The 25162-nt window shown below is 46.7% G+C and overlaps 1 protein-coding gene and 1 long non-coding RNA gene across 4 annotated transcripts in view; one reads left to right on the top strand and one right to left on the bottom strand.

The window, feature by feature from the left end:
• Positions 1–25162, bottom strand: part of LOC119969228 (rho GTPase-activating protein 6-like) — a 782573-nt gene that overhangs the window by 267808 nt on the left and 489603 nt on the right. The window lies entirely within an intron of this gene.
• LOC119969230 overlaps positions 1–25162 on the top strand; it is a 44274-nt gene that overhangs the window by 880 nt on the left and 18232 nt on the right. The window contains exon 2 of the long non-coding RNA XR_005461316.1: positions 24466–24520. This is a non-coding gene — a long non-coding RNA (uncharacterized LOC119969230). The remainder of the gene's footprint in view (positions 1–24465; positions 24521–25162) is intronic.

The raw sequence follows: 25162 nt of genomic DNA, 5'->3' as shown, positions 1-25162 counted from the left end.
CACGGCAGCACAGGTGGATAGCACTGTGGCTTCACAGCGCCAGGGTCACAGGTTCGATTCCCCACTGGGTCACTGTCTGTCCGGAGTCTGCACGTTCTCACCGTGTGTGCGTGGCATGGGTTTCCTCGGGGTGCTCCGGTTTCCTCCCACAGTCTAAATATTGGCCATGATAAATTGCCCTTAGTGACCAAAAAGGTTAGGAGGGGTCATTGGGTTAGTGTGATAGGATGGAAGTGAGGGCTTAAGTGGGCTGTTGCAGACTTGATGGGCCGAATGGCCTCCTTCTGCACTGTTATGTTCTATGTTCAATCAAGCTCGCTCTTAATATGCATTATTCATTGTAACTATGGACATTACTGTTCTTGCTTTCAAAAGATTTTCGCCTCCAGACAGTGATCCCAGATCTGACATTGACAAAACAACCAAATAAAAACTCAATTCTGATCACCTACCATAAACTGATGAATTTGAAAACATTTACTTCTTAAAACTCTAGTAGACCTTAAACAATAAACATGAGCGACTTGGCCGCTCGAGTCTGCTCCGCCATTCAATAAGACCATGACTGATCTTTTTGTGATTTCAGCTCCACTTACACGCCCGCTCACCCTTAATTCCTTTGCTGTTCAAAAATCTATCTATCTTTGCCTTAAAAACATTCAACAAGGTTGCCTCAACTGCTTCACTGGGCAAGGAATTCTACAGATTCACAACCCTTTGGGTGAAGAAGTTCCTCCTCAACTCAGTTCTAAATCTGCTCCCCCTTATTTTGAGGCTATGCCCACTAGTTCTAGTTTCATCCGTCAGTGGAAACGACCCCCCTGCTTCTATCCTATCTATTCCCTTCATAATTTTATATGTTTCTATAAGAACCGACTCATTCTTCTAAATTTCAATGAGTATAGTCTGAGTCTCTCCTCATAAACCAATCCTCTCAATTCTAGAATCAACCCTATCCAGCTGCAACATAACCTCCCTGTTTTTAAACTCCAATGAAGGACAAAATGCCATTTGCCTTCTTAATTACTTGCTGCACCTGCAAACCAACTTTTTGTTATTCATGCACAAGGATACCAGGCCCCTCTGCATAGCAGCATGCTGCAATTTTTACCATCAATAATAGTCTATTTTGCTGTTATTCATAAACAAACTGGATGATCTTGCATTTACCAACATTGTACTCCATTTGTCAGACCACTTAAACTAGCTATATCCCTCTGCAGACTTTCAATGTCCTCTGCACACTTTGCTCTACCACTCATATTAGTGTCATCTGTGAACTTTGGCAAATTATACTTGGTCCCCAACTCCAAATCATCAATGTAAATTGTAAACAATTGCGGTCTAAATCCTGATCCCTGAGACACACCGCTAGCCTTGATCGCCAACCAGAAAAACACCCATTTATCCCCACTCTGCTTTCTGTTAGTTAACCAATCCTATATCCATGCGAATACATTACCCATAACACTGTGCACTTTTATCTCATGCAGCAGCCTTTTGTGCGGCATCTTGTCGAATGCCTTCTGGAAATCCAGATACACCACATCCACCAGTTCCCGGTTGTTCACCGCGCTCGTGATATCCTCAATTCCAGTAAATTAGTTAAACATGACCTGCCTTTCATGAACCCATATTGCGTCTCCCCAATGGGACAATTTCTGTCCAGATGTCTCGCTATTTCTTTCTGATGATAGATTCAAGTATTTTCCCCACTACAGAAGTTAAGCTAACCCGCCTTTAATTACCTGCTTTTTGTCTACCTCCTTTTTAAAATAGTGGTGTTAGATTTGCTGTTTTCCAATCTGCCTGAACCGGTCAAGAGTCAAGCGAATTTTGGTAAATTACCACAAGCTCATTTGCTATCTCATTTGCCCATCTCTTTTAGTACCCTGGGATGCATTCTATCAGGGCCAGGAGGTTTGTCTATCTTTAGCCCCATTAGCTTTCCCAACACCAGCTCTTTAGTGATAATAATTGTTTCTAGGTCTTCACCCGTCATAGCCTCCATGCCATCAATTATTGGCATGTTATTTGTGTCTTCCATTGTGAAGATCAACACAAAATACCTGTTCAGTGCCTCGGCCATTTCCTCATTTCCCATTATTAAATCCCCCTTCTCATCCTCTAAAGGACCAATGTTGACCTTAGCCGCTCTTCTTCATTTTATGTATTGTGGAAACCTTTGCTCTCTGTTTTTATATTCTGTGCTAGTTTACTCTCATGTCTATCTTTCTTTTCTTTATAGCTTTTTTTGTGGCTTTTTGTTGACTTTTAAAGATTTTCCAATCCTCTAGTTTCCTACTAATCTTTGCCATTTTGTATGCATTTTCTTTAATTTGATACCCTCCTTTATGTAATCCATGGCTGATTATCCCTTTTCCTACATTCCTTCCTTTTTACTGGTATATACTTTTGCTGACCACTGTGAAAAACCACTTTGAAAGTCCTCCACTGTTCCTCAATTGTCCCACCACAAAATCTTTGCTCCCAGTCTACCTTAGCCAACTCCTCCCTCAACCCATTGTAGTCTCTTTTCTTTAAGCACGAACACTGGTATTGGATTTTACCTTCTCACCCTTCATCTGTATTTTAAATCAACCATACTGTGAGTGCTCCTTCTGAGAGGATCCCTAACTATGAGATCATTCATTATTCCTGTCTCATTACACAGGACCAGATCAAGGATAGCTTGCTCCCTTGTAGTTCCATAACATACTGTTTGAGGAAACTATCGTGGATACATTCTATGAACTCCTCCTCAAGGCTGCCTTGACTGACTTAATTTGACCAAACGACATGTAGATTAAAAACATCCATGATAATTGCTGTACCATTTTTACATGCATCAGTTATTTCTTTGTTTATTGCCCGCCCCACCATGATGTTATTATTTGGTGGCCTATAGACTACGCCTTATCAAGGAGTAAGGTTTCTCCTTACTATTTCTAATTTCCATCCAAATGGATTCAACCTTTTTCTCCACAGAACGTAGATCATCTCTCACTACCGCCCTGATGTCATCCTTAAATATCAGAGTTACACCACCTACCTTACCTTCCAGTCATTTCTTCTGAATAGTCTGATACCCAACATATACTTGGTCTACAGAGGAGGGAAGTCCAACTGGGTTACTATTCTCTAGTCACTCCAGCTGGAAAATGCAGGTAGATGAAGATATGATCAAACCTTTTTGCTATGCCCTTGAACCAAAGTCAATTACAATTAAAGATCTTTTTTTTCTAAATGTTGAAATTATAATACCCTTTGTCTCCGAAGGACTGAAGTGTGTACTTTTTAAAAATGTAAAAATTGCATCAATGCATTGATTCCCAGCATTGTGTTTAAAACACTTTATTAAGGCATTTATGGTTTTATAACAATAAAAGATACAAATACAAATGGAAACATAGTTCAGTGAGTAACATATCCCTCCATTTCCCACTGTTTTCGCGTAATCTAAACAAAAAATAGTCCAACTATTTAGACTAGGGCAGCACGGTAGCACAAGTGGCTAGCACTGTGGCTTCACAGCGCCAGGGTCCCAGATTCAATTCCCCGCTGGGACACTGACTGTGCAGAGTCTGCACATTCTCCCCGTGTCTCCGTGGGTTTCCTCCGGGTGCTCCGGTTTCCTCCCACAGTCCAAAGATGTTCAGGTTAGGTGCACTGGCCATGCTAAATTGCCCTTAGTGTCCAAAAAAGGTTAGTAGGGGTTATTGGGTTACAGGGATAGGGTGGAAATGAGGGCTTAAGTGGGGTGGTGCAGACTCGATGGGCCGAATGGCCTCCTTCTATACTGTATGTTTTATGTTCTAACTCCCTTCTAACCCCTCCCCCTTATCGAATTGAATCTGCTCACAGTTTAGTTTTCTCCAAAGAATGGCTGCCACCTCCGAATGAACCCTAACATTGATCCTCTCAGGGCGAACTTAATTTTCACGTCTATGAAACCCAGCCATATTGCTAACCCAAACCCCTGATTTTGGGGACTTCAAGTCCCTCCACGCTAGCAATATCCGTCTCCGGGCTACCAAGGAGGCAAAGGCCAAGACGTCAGCCTCTCTCGCCCCCTGGACTCCCGGATCTTCCGACACTCCAAATATCGCCACCTCTGGACTCAGCGCCACCCTCGTTTTTAGTACCGTGGACATGACATCCGCAAATCGCTGCCAGAATCCCCTGAGCTTCGGGCATGCCCAAAACATGTGGACATGGTTTGCAGGCCCACGGGTACATCTCACACACCTGCCCTCAACCCCCAAAATCCTGCTCATTCGGGCCACCGTCATGTATGCCCAGTGAACCATCTTGAATTTTATCAGGCTGAGCCTGGCACATGATGAGGACGTGTTGACTCTGCTCAGGGCATCCTCCACAGACCCGCCTCTACCCAACCCATCTTCCCATTTACGCTTTAGCTCACCTATCTGGGTTTTCTCCCACTCCATAAGTTCTTTATAGATTTCTGATACCCTCCCCTCCCCCACCCCCGTTCTACAAACTACCTTGTCCTGTATTACCTGCGGCAGTAGAAATGGAAAGGTCGAATCCTCCCTTCGCACAAAATCCCTTACCTGCAGATTTTGAAACCCATTCCCTCCCGGCAATACAAATTCAAACTCCTCCTCCAAATCCTCTAAACGTGGAAAGCTCCCATCAATAAATAGATCCCCCAGCCTCTCAAAGCCTGCTCTCTGCCACCTCCGAAACCCCCATCCAATCTCCGCAGGACAAACCGGTGATTATCACAAATTGGAGCCCACATCGATGCACCCTCCACTACCATATGCTTCTGCCACTTTCCCCAAACTCTCAGAGTCGCCACTACCACTGGGCATGTTGAGTACCAGGCCGGTGAGAACGGGAGAGGAGCCATTACCAATGCTCCCAAACTTGTGCCCTTACATGAAGCCGCCAACACCTGCTCCCATATCGACCCCCCACGATCCCCCCCCCATGACACCCCCAACCCCCCCCCCCCCCCCCCCCCCCCCCCCCATCTTCACCCAGGACCGCCCACAAATAATTCCATTCCACCCAGTCGAGGGCCTTTTCCGCACCCATAGCGACCAGTACCTCCGCCTCCCACCTCTCAGAGGGCATCATGATCACATTTAGGAGCCTTATAATGTTGGCCGTTAGTTGCCTGCCTTTAACAAACCTCGTCTGGTCTTCCCCTATCACTCCCGGAACACAGTCCTCTATCCTGGAGGCCAAAATTTTGGCCAGCAATTTGGCATTGATTTTGAGAAGGAAGATTGGTCTGTATGATCCACATTGTTCAGGATCCTTCTCCCACTTTAGGATCAATGAGATCGAAGCCTGTGACATTGTTGGGGGAAGGACACACCGCTTCCTTGCCTCATTCAATGCCCTCACCAGCAGCAGGCCCAGCATCCCAGAAATCTTCTCGTAAAATTCCACTGGGTAGCCGTCCAGTCCCAGGGCCTTGCCTGACTGCATTGCCTCCAATCCCTCTATTACTTCTACAATCCTGATTGGGGCTCCCAGCCCCTCCAGCAACCCATCCTCCACATTCGGAAACTCCAACTCTTCAAAAAACTGCCTCATCCCCTCCACCCAGCTGGGGGTTCCGACTCATACAGCCGACTATAAAACTCCTTGAACACCTCATCTAATCTCCATTGCGGGCGCTGACCCACCCTCCTTGCTCACCCGTAAATCCACCCAGTGTGGGACATTGTCCGACACAACAATTGCCGAGTACTCGGCAACCACCATCCCCGCCAGCAAAGCCCTGTTCAAAATGAAAAAATCAATCCGGGAGTACACTTTGTGTACATGGGAGAATAAAGAAAACTCCTTCGCTCTTGGCGGTCGAAACCTCCACGGGTCTACTCCCCTCATCTGTTTCATAAACCCCTTTAGTTCCTTTGCTACGCTGGCACCCTCCCTGTCCTTGACCCTCGACCGATCCAACCTCAGTTCAATGACCGTATTAAAGTATTCTCCCCCCCCCCCCCCCCCCCCCCAATGATCAACCTATGCGTGTCCAGGTCCGGAATCTTCCCTAAGACCTGCCTCATAAACTCCACGTCGTCCCAGTTTGGTGCGTAAATATTCGCTAATTCCACCGGCATCCCCTCCAGCTTCCCATTCACCATGATAAACCTACCCCCCACCGCCGAGTCCGCCACTATATTCCCTACCTCAAATGACACCCGTTTATTGATCAAGATCACAACCCCCCTAATTTAGAGACTAGCCCCGAATCAAATACCTGTCCAACCCACCCCTTCCTCAGCCTAGTCTGATCCACTACTCTTTGTGTGACTCTTGCCATGTCCGCCTTCAACCTCTTCAAATGCGCGAGTACGCAAACCCTCTTGCCCAGCCAATTCAGCCCTCTCACATCCCATGTGATCAGCCTGGTTGGGGGGCACCCCGCCCACCCCCGACGATCAACCATCACCCTTTTTAGGCCAGCCAGCTCACATCCCGCTCCACCTCAGGCCCACCCTCGGGTGTTCACCATCATCGACCTCCAATTTGTCTTCCAACACCAGACTCTCCCCTGTCAGCAGAACAATTCCCCCCCTCCCCTTCCCCCCTTTTGTGAGGGCCACGAAGAATCCAGCACGAGTTTTAAGGATACGAAGAAATAACATTTATTTACAATAACATATATATACAACTGTAGCAGCAACTTCCCTTGCTGCTCACTCCTCTCTCTCGCTGGTTCCAAATTAGCCAGTTCTATTTATGCAGGGAGTCTGCAAATGATTTCTCCGGCCCCCTCATTGGGGAAGCTCATACTCCCATAGGATTGTGGGATTGTCATTAGACCCCAACCAGTGGTAAGGAGGCAGGTTATAACAACCCCCTCCCAAACTAACAAAACAACAATCCCAACCTCCCATATCAAACTAGTCACCTGCTCACCCCCCACTGCGCTTCCGTGAGCTAGCCCGCCCAGCTAGTCTGGTAGCCCCGCCCATGGCACCAAGCATCCTACTCCTCATTGTTCTCCCTTCCACCCACTCAAACATATATATGCAAAACATAACAATCCCCAACAAACACAAAGAAGAAAATTCCACCCACCATCCCCTCAGAAGAACAAAGTTAATCCGCGTACAAAACTGAGCAACGGCCCAAAGATTGGTACAAAAACACTACATACACAGCGCACAGGCACAGAATCACTCGCCCTCAAGTTCAATGTCCTCCATCATTTGCCAGTCCCTTGTTCTTAACAAGGCTCATCGCCTCATCTGGCGATCCAAAATAAAGTTCTTGAGCTGGGTACAACATGCTGAACTTCACCCCGTTCTTGAAGAGGGCAGATTTAACTTTGTTGAAGCTCGCCCTACTTTTGGCCAGTTCCGCACCCAAGTCTTGGTAAATGCGCAGCTCGTTATTTTCCCATTTAGAGCTCCTCGTCTGTCTGGCTCACCTCAAGATCTATTCCTTATCCAGGAACTGGTGCATTCGTACCACCATCGCCCCCAGCAGCTCATTCCTCGCAAGCGCTCTGTGCACTATGTCCACATCCAAGGGTCGGGGAAACACACCTTTGCCCAGCTGCTTTTCAAACATGTGCGTCATGTATGCCCCTGAGTCCGATCCCTCTGCCCTCTGGGAGGCCAATGATCCTCAAATTCTGCCTGCGTGATCTGTTCTCCAAATCCTCCACCTTCTCCTACAGCCTTTTCTGGTGGTCCCTCATCAGATCCATCTCCGCCGCCATCGCAGTTAGCTGTTCCTCGTGCTCAGCCACCATCTCTTCCACCTTCTGGATCGCCTGTCCCTGGGCTTCCAATCTTTGCTCCACCCGGTCAATCCCCGTCTTAAATCGGGTCCTGGTACTCCTGTCTTTGCTTGGCGAAACTTTCCTGAAGGAATTTCACCAGCTGCTCCGTTGACCACGGCCAGCAATCCCAGTCCCTGAGCCTCCGCCATGTTTTCCTGTGCTGCAGACTCCACTCCCTTCTTTGCCCACTAATCTCTCCTTTGCAGACCACTTCTGGTCCACGACTCCATAAACTGGTAGGGGAGTCTTCCCCTCTACTTCACCAGTCTCCAATTTTACGGATCAAATCCCCCATATGTCAGGGAAAAAGGTCCCAAAGGTCCACCACGAGCGGGAGCTACCAAATAAGTGACCTCTCACTCCATGGCCACCACCAGAAGTCTCTTATGTTTCTGGCTGACCGCAGCAAGGGCCTCAAGAATGAGCTACGCTGCCTGGGTCTTCCCCAGAATTGTGTTTCATTGGGAGGTCTTGTGGTACAATGGATAGCATCCCTGCTTCTGAGCCAGAATCTGCGGGTTTGAGTCCCACCCCAGGACATGATGGCCAAGGTGCATTCATAATGCGGCCAACAGGTTGAGTATCTGTGAAATCCTTCCAACACACTCCAGTGGCAGGTGGCAGTTGATAAGAGTGGGAGAGATACCTTGTCAGTCATACATGATGCAGAGTGGCGCCCCTCAAGTTATAATCCTCTTCTGACAAGGGAGCGACCTGTTCCGGAAAAAAATAGCTATAGAAACAGATCCAAGACTGCCTTGTGAGCCACTATGTACAGGAAGAGAAACATCAACTGTGCTTCATCATTAATTTTTCAAAATGAGATTTACTTTACAGTACTGTAAAACCAGACTTATGAATGTTAGGGTATTTTCCGATTTCAAAATCAATTCTCTATTTTTTAATGACCCTGCTCCAATACAAATATTGGCTGCAAGGGAAGAAAAAAAACAGTGGTGACTTCCCCAACAGAGGGACTGAGAATAATGGTGAATGTCTTTACAAACTTCTCTTTTCTATTTTGCATTGCAACATTTTTCAAAATATGAAGGTTAGGTGGATTGCCCATGCTAAACTGCCCTTTAGTGTCCAAAGATGTACAGGTTAAATGGAGTTATGAGGTTACAAAGATAGCGAAGGGGAGTAAGCTTAGATGTGGCGCTTTTTCAGAGGGTTGATGCAGACTAGATGGACTGAATGCCCTCCTTCTGCGCAACAGGAATTCTATTTTATGGATTTTCAGTGTGAAGCAAAACCATTTTGCCCTGCCTTTAAAGTTGTGGGACTGGATTCTCTATTTTTGGGACTATGTAAAAACTGGACTTTCACGCCTGAAAAACTGGCATGAAAAGGCCACATATTCCCAGCACTGCAGGGGGCTAGCAGTGAACCAGCGTAAATCTAGCAGTTTTTGCTGCAGCTACGGGCCCCCACACGTCCGGGTCAGAGGCCGCACATGCGCACGGCGGACTCGCACCACAGAGCTGGATCCCGAACATAGTGCCCCTGACCGCCCGCCCAAAAATTGCCCGGTCGCGTATAAGGCCCCTCCTGCCCTTCGATCGCCCCCCCCCCCCCCCCCCCCCCCACCCCCCCACCCCCGGCCAGGATGGCCGCAGACCAAGTCCGCAGCCGCCACACTAGTATACCGACTGGCAGGACCACGAATGGTCCACGGCGACGGTACTTCAGCCGGTCGGGGACGGAGAATGGTGGGGCTGGCCTCCAGCAATCGCCGCAGGGAGGTGAATTGTGGCATGGCGTACCCTCTGAGTACGGCGATTTTCGGGGCCCGGAGAATCGGGGAACCGGTGTCGGTCCCGATTCCGTGAGGGGAAATGGATTCTCCACCACGGTGCCGGCCGCGATTTTTTTTTAAATAAATTTAGATTAGCCAATTATTTTTTCCAATTAAGGGGCAATTTAGCGTGGCCAATCCACCTACTCTGCACATTTTTGGGTTGTGGGGGCGAAACCCACGCAGACACGGGGAGAATGTGTAAACTCCACACGGACAGTGACCCAGAGCCGGGATCGAACCTGGGACCTCAGCGCCGTGAGGCGGTTGTGCTAACCAATAGGCCACCGTGCTGCCTCCAGCCGCGATTTTGGCGTCGGGGTGCGGAGAATCCAGCCCGTGGTAAAAAATGGAATTGAGGCCAACCTGCATCCCGCGATTTCCTGGAGAAGGGAGCTCCACTTCAATTTACTCCAGGTCCAGATTATGGATTTACACTACAACCTTAGTGCTGCCATTGACATTATTGTTCCAGGATAAATAAATCTTTAGCCACTTTCTAATTGTTCAGCTACAAGCAGCAAGATCTGGGAGCAGGACCAATAGTTGCTGCTTTGGCTAAAACATTGTGAAATGAGATATAAATCAAGTAAAACGTTTCTTTGAAGGTGGGGAGGGTGAGGGACCACCCATAAAAATATGGTTGATTAGTCAGTGGCATTTCAATACCATCAACTATTATTGGATGGGAATTCCTGTCAACAGTCTTTCTGTTTTTCTATGATGTGGTATGCTTAAACTAATGTTTTTTTAAAATATTAATACACCATAATTTCTTTGGATTTAATGTCCAGAATCTGTTGAAACAGCCTATTCATATCAACTTAAAAGTAGCAATATGCCTTTATATAATAAAATACCTGAATGTCAACAGTTATTCCAGATTTATGTGCCATCTCATTGGGGTGTTAATTGCCATGGTTCATTCATTGGATACAGCCAGGCATACTTTTTATAACTTCCCCCCTCCGCCACCCCAGGTGGCTACTCACAAGAACACACAAGGTAGGGACAAGAGTAGATCTTGATTTATGGCCTCAGGTCAGCTGTGGCACCACTGAGTCAGAAGGTTGCATTGAAGCCCCACTTTAGAGACCTGGGGCTGGATTTTCCGGTGCCCCAGCCACGTGTTTCTCAGCATTGCGCCGTTGGCTGGCGGCAGGATTCTCTACTCCCGCTGCTTTTCAATGGGATTTCCCATTGAAGTCACCCTACGCCGCCAGGAAACCTACAGGCGGGTGTGCGCTGCTGGCAGGAACAGAGAATCCCAATGGCCGGAAAACCCTGGCCCTGATCACAAAATCTAGACTGTCACTCTCTTGCAGTACTGGGGGAGCGCAGCAGTGTTAAGTTGCTTTCTTTCAGATGAGATAATAAACCGTGGCCCAGTCTGCCCTCTTAAGACAATGTAAAAGATCCTATGGTATTAGTTCAAAGAGCAAGAGGGTTCTGGTCAACATTTGTAGCTCATCCAATGCCACTAAAATAGACAATGTGGTTGTTGCCACATTGCTATTTGTCGGAACTTGTGTGCTAATTGGCTGCTGTATTTCCTGCATTACAACAACTTCAAAAGTACCTAATTGACTTTAAAGTATATGGAACATCCTAAGATCATGAATGGCATTTTTAGATGAATGGTCTTTCTTTTGTGGTAACTGAATCTGAAGCATCCCAATTCTATCCACACATTCAGCAGTTGCCGCTAAATAACAAGTATGAATGAGAATTGAGACGTAACTTGTAATATCATTTTCTTTTTTTTTTAAAAAGTGTTTTTGTTGCGTTTTCACATCTTATATTTCAGGACTCATAAGTTACATATTGCCCTTCGTGTTGGGTGGGGTTCATAGGTTATGGGGATAGGGTGGAGGTGTTGACCTTGGGTAGGGTGCTCTTTCGAAGAGCCGGTGCAGACTCGATGGGCCGAATGGCCTCCTTCTGCACTGTAAATTCTATGATACTATGATTACAAAACCGTGCAAAAAAGGAAAATAAAAAACACAAACAGAAATCAGCACATATATTTACTGGCAATTGGCTTCCTTCCTGTTGTGGCCATAGCCCCCCCCTTTAGTCGGGATACATCTGTTGCATTCCTCAGTTTGGTTAGGGCACATATTTACAGATGTCTATTTAGAATTTAGTTTGGGGTTCGGTTTGCGCCCGGACCAGTCCCGTGTGGCTTTGTCCCTTGTCCCTCTCATTTTCTTTGCACGCATTCGCCCTCTTTCCCCCCCTGTTCCTCCCCTTTTTTCCTCCCCCCCTCTCTCCTTTTTTTCTTTTTTGTCCCGTGGCTCGTTTGTGTCTCCCCCCACCACCACGCCCCCTGCCTTAATCCACTGGTTGCTGGCTACAAACAAATCTTGGAACAAGTTGGTGAAGGGCTTCCGGTCCTGTGGAAACCCTCTTCTGACCCCCAGAAGATATATTTTATTTTCTTCAGCCTGAGAAATTCTGCCAGATCGACAGCCAGTCTGCAGCTTTGGGTGGTGCTGCCGATCACCAGCCGAGCGGAATTTGTGAACAATGTTGAAAAAAGCCTTGTGGATGTAGAGGAGGAGGGATCTAAACAGGAAGAGGGCAGTACGTTAATTTTGATCATCTGTATTCTCCCTTTGAGGCAGGTCCCTTATGACTTCCTCCACCAGACTCATCAGGTTCCATTTCTGGATCCGTGTTCAATCAGGGGCTATTTAGCTCCCCAGGTAGCGGAATTTGGTCTGAGCTTACTTGAACGGCCGTCCCCACAGCTCTGTCCCTCCCCCTGCATGTTCACAGGGAAGATCTCGCTCTTGCTAAGGTTAAGCTTGTAACCCATGAAGGCTCCAAACACCTTTCGGAGTTTCATTATCCCTTCCATGCTGGTCTGTGGATTCGAGACGTGGAGGAGCAGGTCATCCGCGTAGAACAAAATTCTATGCTTTTTGTCCCCCCCCCCCCCCCCCCCCCCTTTGGATACCTCTCCACCCCTTCACCGTTCAAAGGGCGACCGCCAGTGGCTTAATTGCCAGAGCAAATAGAAGCGGGGATCCCTGTCTCATGCCTCTGTGCAGACAGAGGTATTAAAGCTGGTGGTGTTTGGCTGCACGCTCACCATGGGAGCGCTGTACAGTAGTTTCACCAAGAAGGTGAACCCTGGTCTGTGTCCAGACCGTTCCAGCACCTCGAGGAGGTACTTCCACTCGACTCTTGTTGTCCTTTTCTGCATCCAGGGGGGATGACCACTTCTGGTGTTTTCTCCCTGGATGGGTCATCATCATGTTCAGCAAGCACCTGATGTGTGATGTTAGCTGTGTGCCCTTGACAAAGCCCGTCTGGTCCTCCGCAACAACCTCTGATACACAGCTCTCCAGCCACCCCATCAGGGCCTTTGCCAGGATCTTTGCATCTACGTTGACTAGTGAGATGGGCCTGTAGAACCGGTATTCAGTCGGGTCCTTGTCTTTTTTAGATATCAGTGATATTGAGGCTTGTGTTGGCGGCATTAGGGAGTCTGTGAACTTCTCCCGCAGCTACAAAGCCAATGCTGCCGAGAATGTTTCGTAGAAGTCTGCCGAGGATCTGTCTGGCCCTGGTGCCTTCCCTGCTTGTCTCCATGACTTCTCCCAGTTCTAATGACTTTTCCCAGTTCCAAGTCTGCACCGGCCCTTGGAAAGAGCACCTTACTTAAGCCCACACCTCCACCCCATCCCCAGTAACTCCAGCTAACATTTTGGACACAGGGCAATTTAGCATGGCCAACCCATCTAACCTGAACAACTTTGGTCTAGTGGGAGGAAACCAGAGCACCAACGGGGAGAACATGCAGACTCCACGCAGACAGTGACCCAAGCCAGGAATTGAAGCTGGGACCCTGGTGAAGGAACAATGTTAACCATTGACGTTCCAAGTAGCTATTCTGATGATGGGTTTCTGTCGTTGTCGTCCCCCACCCTCATGCCCTGAGGGGTGAACCTTGTGGTTTCCATTGGTTTAGAGGCCATCCAATATGGCCATGGTCATCGCATTCGCCATGTGGCTGTTCCCCTGCACTCTGGGATTTTCCTTTGTCCAGGGTCCAACCAAGATGACCGCCATCATTGTGTACGCCATGTGGATGCGTCCCTGCACTCTTGGGTTTCCGTTTGCACGAGGGCACTCCAAAACGTGCCTTTGTTTCCGTTGTCGCCATGTGCGATCTATCGTAGCGAGCCTTGTACCTCTCCTCCACCTGCACCTTGACTATCACTCTGGGCCATTCCGCCACCCCCCCCCCCCCCCCCCCCCCCAAGCTGTGCCCCCTCTGTTCCCCCCTTATTTTCCCCCATCTAGAGTTTTCTCCCTCCTGCTGCCAGGCACACTCTACCCTCACTCATACTTCCCTGTGCTAGCTCACCTGCCAGTGTGGTGATGTCCCCCCCCAACCCCTCGGATTGATCCACACCTTTCCCCAACCTTTGCGTTTCTCTTCTCCCACCCAGCTCCTTACCCCCTTCTGTGTCCCACTGCTCTCAGCCCACACTCTCTATACTCATCATCTGATCGAAGACTAGGCATATCAGTCCCTTGCTGATAGTTTCTTCCTTTTTTTTAAACTGATGAGACTTGAGGCCTGGTTCACTGCTATTGCTGTTGCCCTCCCAGGATGCATGTGCACAAATTTATCTGTTTCTGTCAGTGCCATGAAGTAGTACTCCCTGCTCCGGAAAGTCACCCAGAGCTTGGCAGGGACCAGCATCCTGAATCGCACATTGCTCTTCGCCGTGTTAAATTCTGCCGGTGCTTGATCAGGTCTGCCCCAATGTCCTGCTACACCCGGATTGAGAGTCCCTCTCATTTACAGGACCGTGTGTGTCTTGCCTGGTTCGGGAGTCTTTTCCCGGTCTTGGTACTGGTGCAGTTTCTCGATGATGTTGCTTGGTATGTTTTGTTCATTTTGGTGATGTTGTAGAAGGGTGGGGTTCTCCCCCCCCCCCCGCCGCGCCGGGGTTTAGCAGCCTATTTTTGGACTAAAAGTGTCTAATTTCAAGTTTCCAGGGGGAAGGCCACCTTCCGTGCTTCCGTTCAGCACATCCACGTCACCGGAAGTCCCACTTGTAATATAATTCTGCCTGATAATTATTTAGGTTAAAAGTTTTTAAAATATGAACACGTTTAATGAAATGCTCCACAATTATGTAAATACAAGACACTGCCACTAGATGGCGATACGGTGAAATAAAGTAGATAATCTTGTTGAGCTGGTGATCAATAAAGGGCCTGATTTTCAGATATGACTAACAGTGAGGTTATCGGTAACCTGTGCTATTAAAGAGAAGATTGGTAAGAAACGTTAGGCACACATGCAGTTAAATGTGGAAATCAGAAGGTTGTTGTCCAAGTTTATGTGCTCCTTCAGAAGCTGCACGAGGACAGCATCTCGCCAAGAGAATCAGCATTGAAACACAGGAAAGTGAAGTTATGATATTTATCCACTGAATTTGGCAAAAATGGTTAGGGCTTGTTCATTCAAGCGTAAGTAATTTTTTAACAGTGTGATACCTCTTAATTATTGCCATTAAGCGCCTCTGGCATGGAAAATTAACATTTACAAATGTGGACTCTTTCATTCCTTCAGATTTTAAGATTTGAAAACTGTTATTCTTTTTCCTTCAGTCTCTTCCCTCTGAATCCCATTTATTTCACTTGCTTTATTTAGCATTGAATCAAATATTTTAACTTGCACTTCCTGGTTGAGACTTTATGGGGGCGATTCACCCAAATGAACCCTCAAGTGCTTGCGCACGCGTGAACACCCTCGCGTTTCACGATGGCGTGAACCGAGCCTGGGTACGACCTATTCTGTCCCCCACAGTGGGCTAGGATGGCGCTGGAGCGGTTCACGCCGCTCCAGCCTCCCTTCCCAGCGCAAAATGGGCACCGTGCCAACCCGCGCATGCGCAGTTGGGCCGCGCGAACCTGCTTATGCGCGGGGGACATCTGCGCGCCGGCCCTGACGCAACATGGCGTCGGTGTTCAGGTGCCAGCTGTGCAGGAATGTAGGCTGGGGGGGGGGGGGGGGGGAAGAGGCCAGCTCGCTGATCGGTGGGCCCCGATCGCGGGCTAGACCCCATCGGCGGCTCCCCCTGGGGACAGAGCCCCCCCCCCCACAGGCCGCCGCCACCTGCAACTCACCACAAACTGCTGGGCGGGGTCACCATTGCCCAGGACGGGGCCCTGCCCAACATCCAGACTGTGCTACTGCCCTAGAAAACCGGTCACCCCAGCAAGGTTTATCCTTGAAGAGGGGCAAAGAGAAAAGAAAATTGGGAAGCCCTGATGCTATCCGTTTCAAGCTAATGCCTTGTTTGCATTTGCTATTCACTAACTTGTTGGAACTTTGGGATTAAAAAAGAATTATGTGGTGTGTTAGGACTTGCACATGAGAATCTCAACAATTTGCAATTTGTAAGACTGTGAGGGAACACTACTAAAATACAGGAGTGATAATACTGACCAATAGGTATCTTTTATGTCAAAACAAACTTTAATTTAAACACAGTAATAGCTTTCCAATTAATAGTTAAAACAATTCTTAAATTTAAAAAAAACTCCAACTCACTATCTACACTTGTCACTATATACTCCAATTAAGCATCCCGATATAGTTCAAATGCCACTTATAAATACAGTTAACAATCAGGGATACTTGCTTCTCTGTGCAGACCTTTGAAGAGAGACTCTTTCAGGACCAACCTGAATATCCTTCTCTCTTGCCAGACTAAAATCCTACGGCAAACTGCAAAACTACAGACATACCTGGCTCCTGCCATTAATGACATCATCTGTATCCCAAGCATAAGACATTCTCCAGTGACCTCCCACTAAGATGTCCCATGACCTGCTTAGCTGGGACTAAACACAATCCCTCATAAATTATCTACAGCCCAGGGACCCTCCTAAACCAAAACAATGTTCCATTATTGATTGATATTTATTGATTGATTGATTGCCCATCACTGTGTAAACACGTAAACGGTTGTAATCAATGAATACCTCATTTTTACAATCCCTGAATTATAGCTTGAGCAGACAGACTGCCTGTATGCATTTGAACCCAGGGTTTTAAATATCATTACAAAAACAAAACATAAAAAATAATAATTTCCTACATTCATCACAGGTGTCACAAGCGTTTATTCCTGAGTTTTAAAAGTTATTTCACATCCTTTGAACCAACACCACCACTGCGGTAACGGAATACCTGGCCAGCGGGAACGGCAGAGGCGCCAACAACAAAGCCCTCAAGCTCATTCCCCGACATGATGCCGCCTCCACCCGTCCCCAAATCAACCTCTCCTCCATGAGCCATTTCCTCACCATCGCAATGTTTGCAGCCCAATAATAATTTACCAAATTTGGCAACGCCAGCACCTCCCCACTCTCCCCCATTCCATAAAGCCCGCTGCAATCGCAAGGCCTTACCAGCCCACACAAACCCCAAGATCAACCATTGACTTTCCTGAAAAACAACTTGGGGACAAAGATAGGGAGGCTATGAAATGCAAACGGAAAGCTCGGCAGCATCGTCATTTTTACTGTCTACACCTGCCCCGCCAACGGCAAAACGTTAAAACCCACATTCATCCCCTCTACCAATCGGGCAAAGTTCAACCTGTGCAGCTGGGTCCGGCTCTGCGCCACCTGGATACCGAGGTATTTAAAGCTCGTCCTCACTACCCTGAATGGCAACTTCCCAACCCTAATTTCCTGACCCCTAGCATTGATCGGGAACACCTCACTCTTTCCCATGTTCAATTTGTATCCTGAAAACCGGCTAAATTCCCCTACAATCCCCATAATCCCACCCAATGCATCCCAACGGGATGGAAATATATAATAACAGATCATCCGCATACAGCAAATCCTTATGCTCGACACCGCGCCCCCCCCCCCCCTCCACTCAATCCCTCTCCAATCCCTCTCCAATCCCTTGACGCCTTAAGTGCCATTGCCATTGGCTCTATCAGCAAGGCAAAAAGCAATGGGGAGAGCGGATACCCCTGTCTCGTCCCATGGTATAGCCCACAGTTCGTTCACACACTCGCCACTGGCACCTGAAACAGCAATCAGACCCAATCCACAAACCTATGTCCAAACCCAAACCACCCCAGCACCGCGAACAAATACACCCACCCTACCTGATGATAAGCCTTTTCCGCATCCATCGACACCGCTAAATCAACCTCCTGCCCCCCCCCCCCACCCCTTCCCGAGGGCATCATAATTACACTAAGTAACCTCCACATATTCGCCGACAGTTGCCTTCCTTTCACCAAACCTGTCTGATCCTCCCCGGCACATGGTCCTCAATCTGCGATGCAAGCACCTTCAGCAAAAGCTTGGCACCGGCATTCAATAACGATAACATATGATATGACCCACGTTGCTCTGGGTCCTTATTCTTTTTAAGAATCAGGGAGATGGAAGCCTGCGATAAAGTAGGGGGGGGGGGGGGTTCCTCCCTCTCCCTCGTCTCGTTAGATGACCTTACCGCCGGTGGCACAAGCTCCGCCCCCAAATTTTTATAAAACACAACTGGGAACCTGTCCAGGCCCGGGCCTTCCCGCCTGCATTGCCCCCATGCCATCCATCACCTGTGGCTCAGTCAGAGCCTCCAGGCCATAAACCCATCCCTCTGCCACCTTGGGAAACTCCAACCCATTCAGGAACCGCTTCATCCACTCTTTCCCCCTCCTCCCCGCCCTTCCTTGGGGCTCCGACTCATAGTCTCCGATAAAAGGCCTCAAATACCCCATTCACCCCCAACAAGTCCATCACCACCTTACCCCCCTCATCTCTCACTCTACTGATCTCCCTTGCCACTGCCTGCTTCCTCAACTGATGGTCCAGCATCTTATTCACCTTCTCCCCATACTCATAAACTGCCCTCCTGGTCCTCCGCAACTGCCTCACCGCCTTCCCCCTAGACGCTAACCCAACTCCATCTGGAGCCTCTGTCTCTCCTTCAACAGTGACTCCTCCAGTGCCAAGTACCTCCTATCCACCCTCAAGATCTCATCGACCAGCCGTGCCGTCTCCTCCCACTCCACCTTCTCCCTAAGTGGTAGAATTGAAATAAACTCCCGACCTCCCCAACTACAGCTTTAAATGCTTCCGACAACTTGGCGGCTGTGACCTCCCCATATCATTCACTTCCATGTAGCCTCTAAAGCAGCCCTCACCGCTCTCACACCCCCTCATTTGCCAACAACCCCACATCTAAACTCCACTGCCGCCGTTGGGCCTTTCACAAAATCCCTCTGAACCACCCGCAAATCCTCCCAATGCGGCGCGTGGTCTGAATCGGCCACCCCCGCCAGCAGCGCCTTGTCCATTACAAAAAAGTCGGACCGGGAATACACTGGGTACACATGGGAGAAGTTTGAAAACTCCTTTACCCTCGGCCTCCCAACCTCCACGGGTCTGTCCCCCCATACGCTCCATAATCCCCCTCAGCTCCCTTGCCACTGCCGACCCCCTCGATGACTTCAGGCATAAACATTAACCAGAACCACTGGCGGCACTGACTATTTCTGACAGCAAGCAGTTGTATTCTATACAATTTCTATAGAAATACTAAAACTACACTTCTAAATATTTAATATAGTTTGCCTCCGATCCCGGAGAATTTAACAGCACAACCTGAACAGCACAACCTGATTAAAATTGTTTGTTTCCATTTCCCAAGGAGTATAAAGAAGGGAGGGATCTGAGGCCTCAGAATATTGGAATAATTGTGGATTGTCCATGCAAATAGTCTGGAACTAGGAAGCAGGTGAAAAGGCATTTATCTCCTGGATTCAACAGTTCTCATCTCCCTATAGCTGCTGGTTTCCTGAGACCCAGAAAGCTTGACTGGACAGGGTTAAGTTTAAAGTAGTGTCTCACTATAATATTTAAATAACTAACCCACCTTAAATGAAAGCAGTGGTGAAGACGTTTAAGAAGCGTATGCCAGAGCTTAAGGTCAAGGCAGCTGCAGGCACAGCTGCAAATAAAGGGTGAAAAAACAAGGGGATACACAACAGACCAGAATTGGAGGAATGCAAAGATCCAGGAGGGTTGTAAGGTTGGCATAAGTTAGAGATAGGGAGGATTGAGGCCATGGAAGGCGTTTTAATGTAAGGATAAGAATTTTAAATCTGAGGCATTGCTGAGCCAGGAGCCAAATAAAACCACTAAATGCAGATAACACAAACTGTTTCCTGGGAATCTAGTCTTTGCATCTGCTGTTCTATGGGAAAATAAATATCACCAATCTCCATTCTTCCCTATTAATGTTAAACTTATGTCCTCCAGTTCTGTGTTCACAGTCCAAGTTAAATAGTTCATTTACATCGACATTATTTGTTCTTAGCAGTTTTAATCATGCAGCCTACTTATTCACATTCATCAATTTGGTCTCCTCATGTTTTCTTCAGAATTCAGAATGCCACAGGTGGCACGATGGCACAGTGGTTAGCACTACTGCCTCATGGTGCTGAGGGCCCGGGTTCGATCCCAGCTCCAGGTCACTGTCCATGTGGAGTTTGCACATTCTCCCGGGCGGCACGGTAGCACAGTGATTAGCACAGTTGCTTCACAGCTTCTGCATCACAGGTTCAATTCCCAGCTTGAGTCACTGTCAGTTTTCCTCGTGTCTGCGTGGGTTTCATCCGGGTGCTCCGGTTTCCTCCCATAGTTCAAACTGTGCAGGTTAGGTGGATTGGCCATAATAAATTGCCCTTAGTGTCCAAAAGGGTTAGGTGGGGTTGCTAGGTTACTGGGATAGAGTGGAGGCGTGGGCATTTCTTTTCTTTGCTGAGCAAAGCTCTCCTGGAGAAAGTCCACCACCTGCACCTTTGACCAGTGGGCCGGCAATTCCGGTCACTGACACTCCACCATATTTTTCTGTGCTACAGACTACACTCCCTTCAACTACAACGATCTCTCCTTTTCAGACCACTTCTGGTCCATGAATCCATACACTGGCGGGGAATCCTACTCCTCTACTTCACCAATCTCCTGTTTTGTCAATCAAATCCCCCATAAATCGGGAAAAAAGGTCCCAAAGATCCACCATGAGCAGGAGCTACCAAATAAGTGACCACTCACTCCATGCCGCCACCGGAAGTCTCTTTCCAGTGATTTCTATGAATATCTTGTTTTAATTATGATCGACTATTGTCATGTACCTTTAATAAATGGGAGTTTATAAAATAGCTGTAGTGGATGTACCTTTAAGAAATGGATGTTTATTAGTGATGTCAGAGTGTGGGTGGAGCTGGGCTGTCTGTCTGCTTTTACTTTCGCTTTGGGCTCTCTGCTATAGGGTGTGTTTTAGTTTCGTTTTGAGAGCTGGATAGCTGCAGTCATAGCAAGAAGGTGTATTAGTCTCTCTCTCTCTCTCTCTCTGCAATCTAAAGACTGCCTCCAGATCCTTTGGTGATTTAAAAAATTATACCTGTTTCTGTAGAGAAGTTAAACCTGATGTCTTTCTGTAAAAAGGATTTTTTTTGTCTTATGGATGTTGCAAGGAAAGATTAAGAGGTACTTAGAGAGTACCGTATTCTTTTGTGGGATTTATTTGTGTTGATGGTTGTTAAGATGTTTACTGTGGGTTTATAAAGTGTTAACTGGTTTCATAAATAAACATTGTTTTAATTTAAAAGTACTGTAGATCTCTGTTGCATCACACCTGCAGAGTAGGCCCGTGTGCTCCCCATAACCACAATCTATTAAAAGTTGTGGGTCAGGTGAACTCCATGATACACTTTGGGGTTCTCTAAACCCTGGCCCATAACACTATCTAACAATGTATCCCAGTTTCACGCTGATTTGATACTTTTACTGAAGAACAAATTGCATATCCAAATCATTTTTCTCCTTTTGGTGATAGGTGCCAATTCAATGTCATAGAATCATAGATGTTTACAGCATGGAAACAGGCCCTTCGGCCCAGCTAGTCCATGCCGCCCAGTTTCTATCACTAAGCTATTCCAAATTTGGCCCATATCCCTCTGTACCCACCCTGCCCATGTAACTGTCTGTTTTTTTAAAGTAACAAATTGTACCCGCCTCTTGCAGCTCGCTCCAGATGCTCATCACCATCTGTGTGAAACAATTTCCCCTCTGGTCTCTTTTGTATCTCTCCCCTTTCATCTTAAACCTATGCCCTCTAGTTCTAGACTCCTCTACCTTTGGGAAAAGATGTTGACTATCTAGGGATGGGAGAACCAGATGGGAGGCCAAAGGTGAGTCTAGGCATAGGCTGAGATCAGTCCTGTTCTGGAGATGGGAGAGCACCTGAGCTGTGGGTGAGTAGTCAATGCTGGTTAAGGTCTGGGACTGGCTGCTTCCAGGTCCACGTGAACACCAGTGGGCCAGGGGAGGCAATGATGCTGCCCTACACGGTAGATCGTCTGCTGATACTCACCATCCAAGCATACTTTTAAAAAAATATATTTTTATTAAGAAAAATCTTTCAATATAAAACCTAAATACCTTATTGCATAACAAGTACAATTACAATTCTAGACTCAACCAACCTCCTCACCCCCACAAGGAAAAACAACCAAGTCAAAAACCCAGAACAAATCCTCAACCCCCCCCCCCCCCCCCCCAACTTCCCTAACATCTGACAGTGACCAGCTCCCTAAAAAAGGAAATGAATGGCTGCCACCTCGATTAGAAGCTTTCTGCCAAATCCCTCATGATATACTTGACCTTTTCTCAGTGTAATAACAGCATAAGGTCACTTACCCACGACAAAGCACTGGGCGGAACCACAGTCCTCCACCCAAGTAGAACTTGCCTCAGGCTATCAGTGAGACAAAGGCCAGAGGCATCCCCCCACCCCTGACTGCAGCTGCAACAAGTCTGAAACTCCAAAGATAGCCACCAAAGGGCAAGGCTCCAACTCAATCCCAAGAATTCCTGTCAAGGTGCTGAAGAAGGAGACCCAAAAGCAAAGATGTTTAGGGCAAGACAGAACATCTGTGTATGATTCGACGGACCCTGTGAACAATGCTCACACCTGTCCTCCAGAAAAAAACAATCATCTGTGCCCTGGTCAGATGTGCCCTATGCACTGCCTTGAACTGAATCAAACTGAGCTGAGCACATGAGAAGGTGGAGTTGACTCTGTGTAGAACTTTACTCACCATCCCTCCCCGTCCATAAAAAGCCTGACCCAGCTCCCTCCCCAATTCCCTGCAATCTCATCCAATGGCTTGCTCCATTGATAGCAGGTGACTATAAATTTCCTTCCTAAAGCTCCGCCATCGATAGAACCCTATCCATCAATGACAGAGAGGATACCAAAGGGAAGGAAGGAATCTCCTTACACAAAATGTTATGCACTGATAATACCTAAACAGATTAGTTCTTGGGAGCTGCAATTTGCCCAACCACTTCTCAAAACCAGCGAACGTCCCTTCTATAAATAAGTCCCCAAAATCGCTCCAACTCATCTGACCCCCCATGCCCAAAACGATGAGCCCAAGGCCGCTGGAACAAAACAATGGTTACTGCAGAATGAGGCTAACATTGACATGGGACCCAGCTTGAAATGTTGCCGAAACTGCCTCCACATTCTCAGAGTGGCCACCATCACCAGACTTGAAGTCTACTTTGCAGGGAAAAACAGAAGCGAACCCATCACCAAGGCCCGCAGACTAGTGCCTCTGCAGGTACCCCTCTCCATCTGTCTGCACATGGACTCCGTACCCTGAAATTATTGGCACCCAATAATAAAATAACACATTGGGCAACACTGGACCCCCCAATTGCCTTTCCCTCTACAAAAACAGCCTACAAATCCGCAGGGTCTTGTCTGCCCAAATAAAAGACAAAATCATTTTATTGATTTTCACAAAGAAAGATGTGGGAAGGAAAATTGGGAGACACTGAAACAAAAATAAAAATCTTGGGCGTAGTTCTTAAGTTACTGAACTTGTGATCAAGAATTCTGAACTACTGATCCAGAGAATGAGATATCAAATTCCACCAGGGCATTTTTAGAATTCATTTTTGTTTAGAAATATACTAGGACTATGACGTTGCAAGATTGTGAATAGCTTTTGGTGGAGGAAAACTCTTATCCCAGGCTGACCAAGAGTCTTAACTGCCCTCTGAAGTAGCTTAGCAAGTTAATAATTGTATTAAAAAACCTCTTACTAGCAGATTAAGAAGGTACCACCACCTTCTTGGACCAACTGTGGCAATAATGGGCTTTGTTCAGTGAATCCCATATTCTAATCATTTTTAAAAATATAATGCATAGCTTGCATTTCTTGTTCCAATGTAAATAGATCAACCCAATTTCTTTGGTTGTCACTGAATTTACGCAAACAGCTTTGAACGTTATTCATCTTGTTAGCATTATTTGTGGACCACTTGACATAATCTTGACATTTTAAATTATTCTTTCAAAAGTACCCCATATTATTTTAATGGGGTCTTGTAAATTCAAGCTGTTTGATTTATTAATGTTATGATTCTTGTTGCACAGTTTATTCAACTTGTTAAGTTTCCATTAATTCTGTTACTCACTAATCATTTTTAAAAAGACTTGTATGATTTTATTAATATTCTTCTGGAAATCTGACCCTGGATTATAAGTACTGCTTCGGAAGAAAATCCCTGAAACCTGTGAGAAATAATATGTAGTTTCTGAATCCATACTCAAAAATTCCTAATGACCCCCAAGCTGTTCAAGAGAACATGATAACTTTGAATTAAATACTTCACTTCGTGTTGGACTAACTGGTCAATCATTTCCCAATTATGAGCTGCCCCTCAATGAATATCTGGGTGATATTTGCTTCTTTGCCTTTGGTCTTATCCCTAAAATAATCATACTTAGAAAGTGTTAATTGTATTGCAGTAAATCTGGCCATGTCCTCACAGAAAGATAGTCATCCAAAGAAGAAACAGATCAGGTAAGAAACTTGATTGGACAATTATACTGGTTTCACACTCAGACAAGACCCAGTGTCAATTCTGACATATTGGAACTTAATACCATGATAAGCATGCTACAGTTGAAGAGGCTCTGAGGGCAAATAAAACATTAAGAAATTAAATTTGGAGAAAGGAACAATCAAAATTTTGCCTTAGGTTTCCCAAAAGATATGAAGATGGCCCTTTTTTAGTGATGCTTCCCACGCCAATCTTCTGGTTGGAGATTTAAGTACAGCTGGGTTTATTATATTCTTTTTGAGTGAAAATGGAAAATGTTGTCCCTTGGTCTGGGAAACCATGAAAGTAAAAAGGGTGTCTAAAAGTATCCTAGCTGCAGAAACACTGGGACGCGCAGGAGCGATAAATATTAGTGATTGAATTTGCCTTACATTCTGAACGAAATCCTATACAAGCGTTATTCGGAAAAAGGTTTGCCCATTGAAGATTACGTGGCTAACCATTCTCTTTGGGACAATGTTCATTCGACAAAGAGTGTTACTGAGAAAAGGTTGAAGATTGACTTTACTCATATAAAGGATATGTTAAGAGAAAAGAGATCTCTAAAATAAAACTGGTTGATGCAAGTCACTTATCAGACTGTTTTACAAAAGCCTTGATTT

Source organism: Scyliorhinus canicula, chromosome 7, assembly GCF_902713615.1.
Source record: "Scyliorhinus canicula chromosome 7, sScyCan1.1, whole genome shotgun sequence".
NCBI classification, from domain to species: domain Eukaryota; kingdom Metazoa; phylum Chordata; class Chondrichthyes; order Carcharhiniformes; family Scyliorhinidae; genus Scyliorhinus; species Scyliorhinus canicula.
Note: the sequence above shows the minus strand (reverse complement) of the source record. Positions and strands in the feature narration are given on the sequence as shown.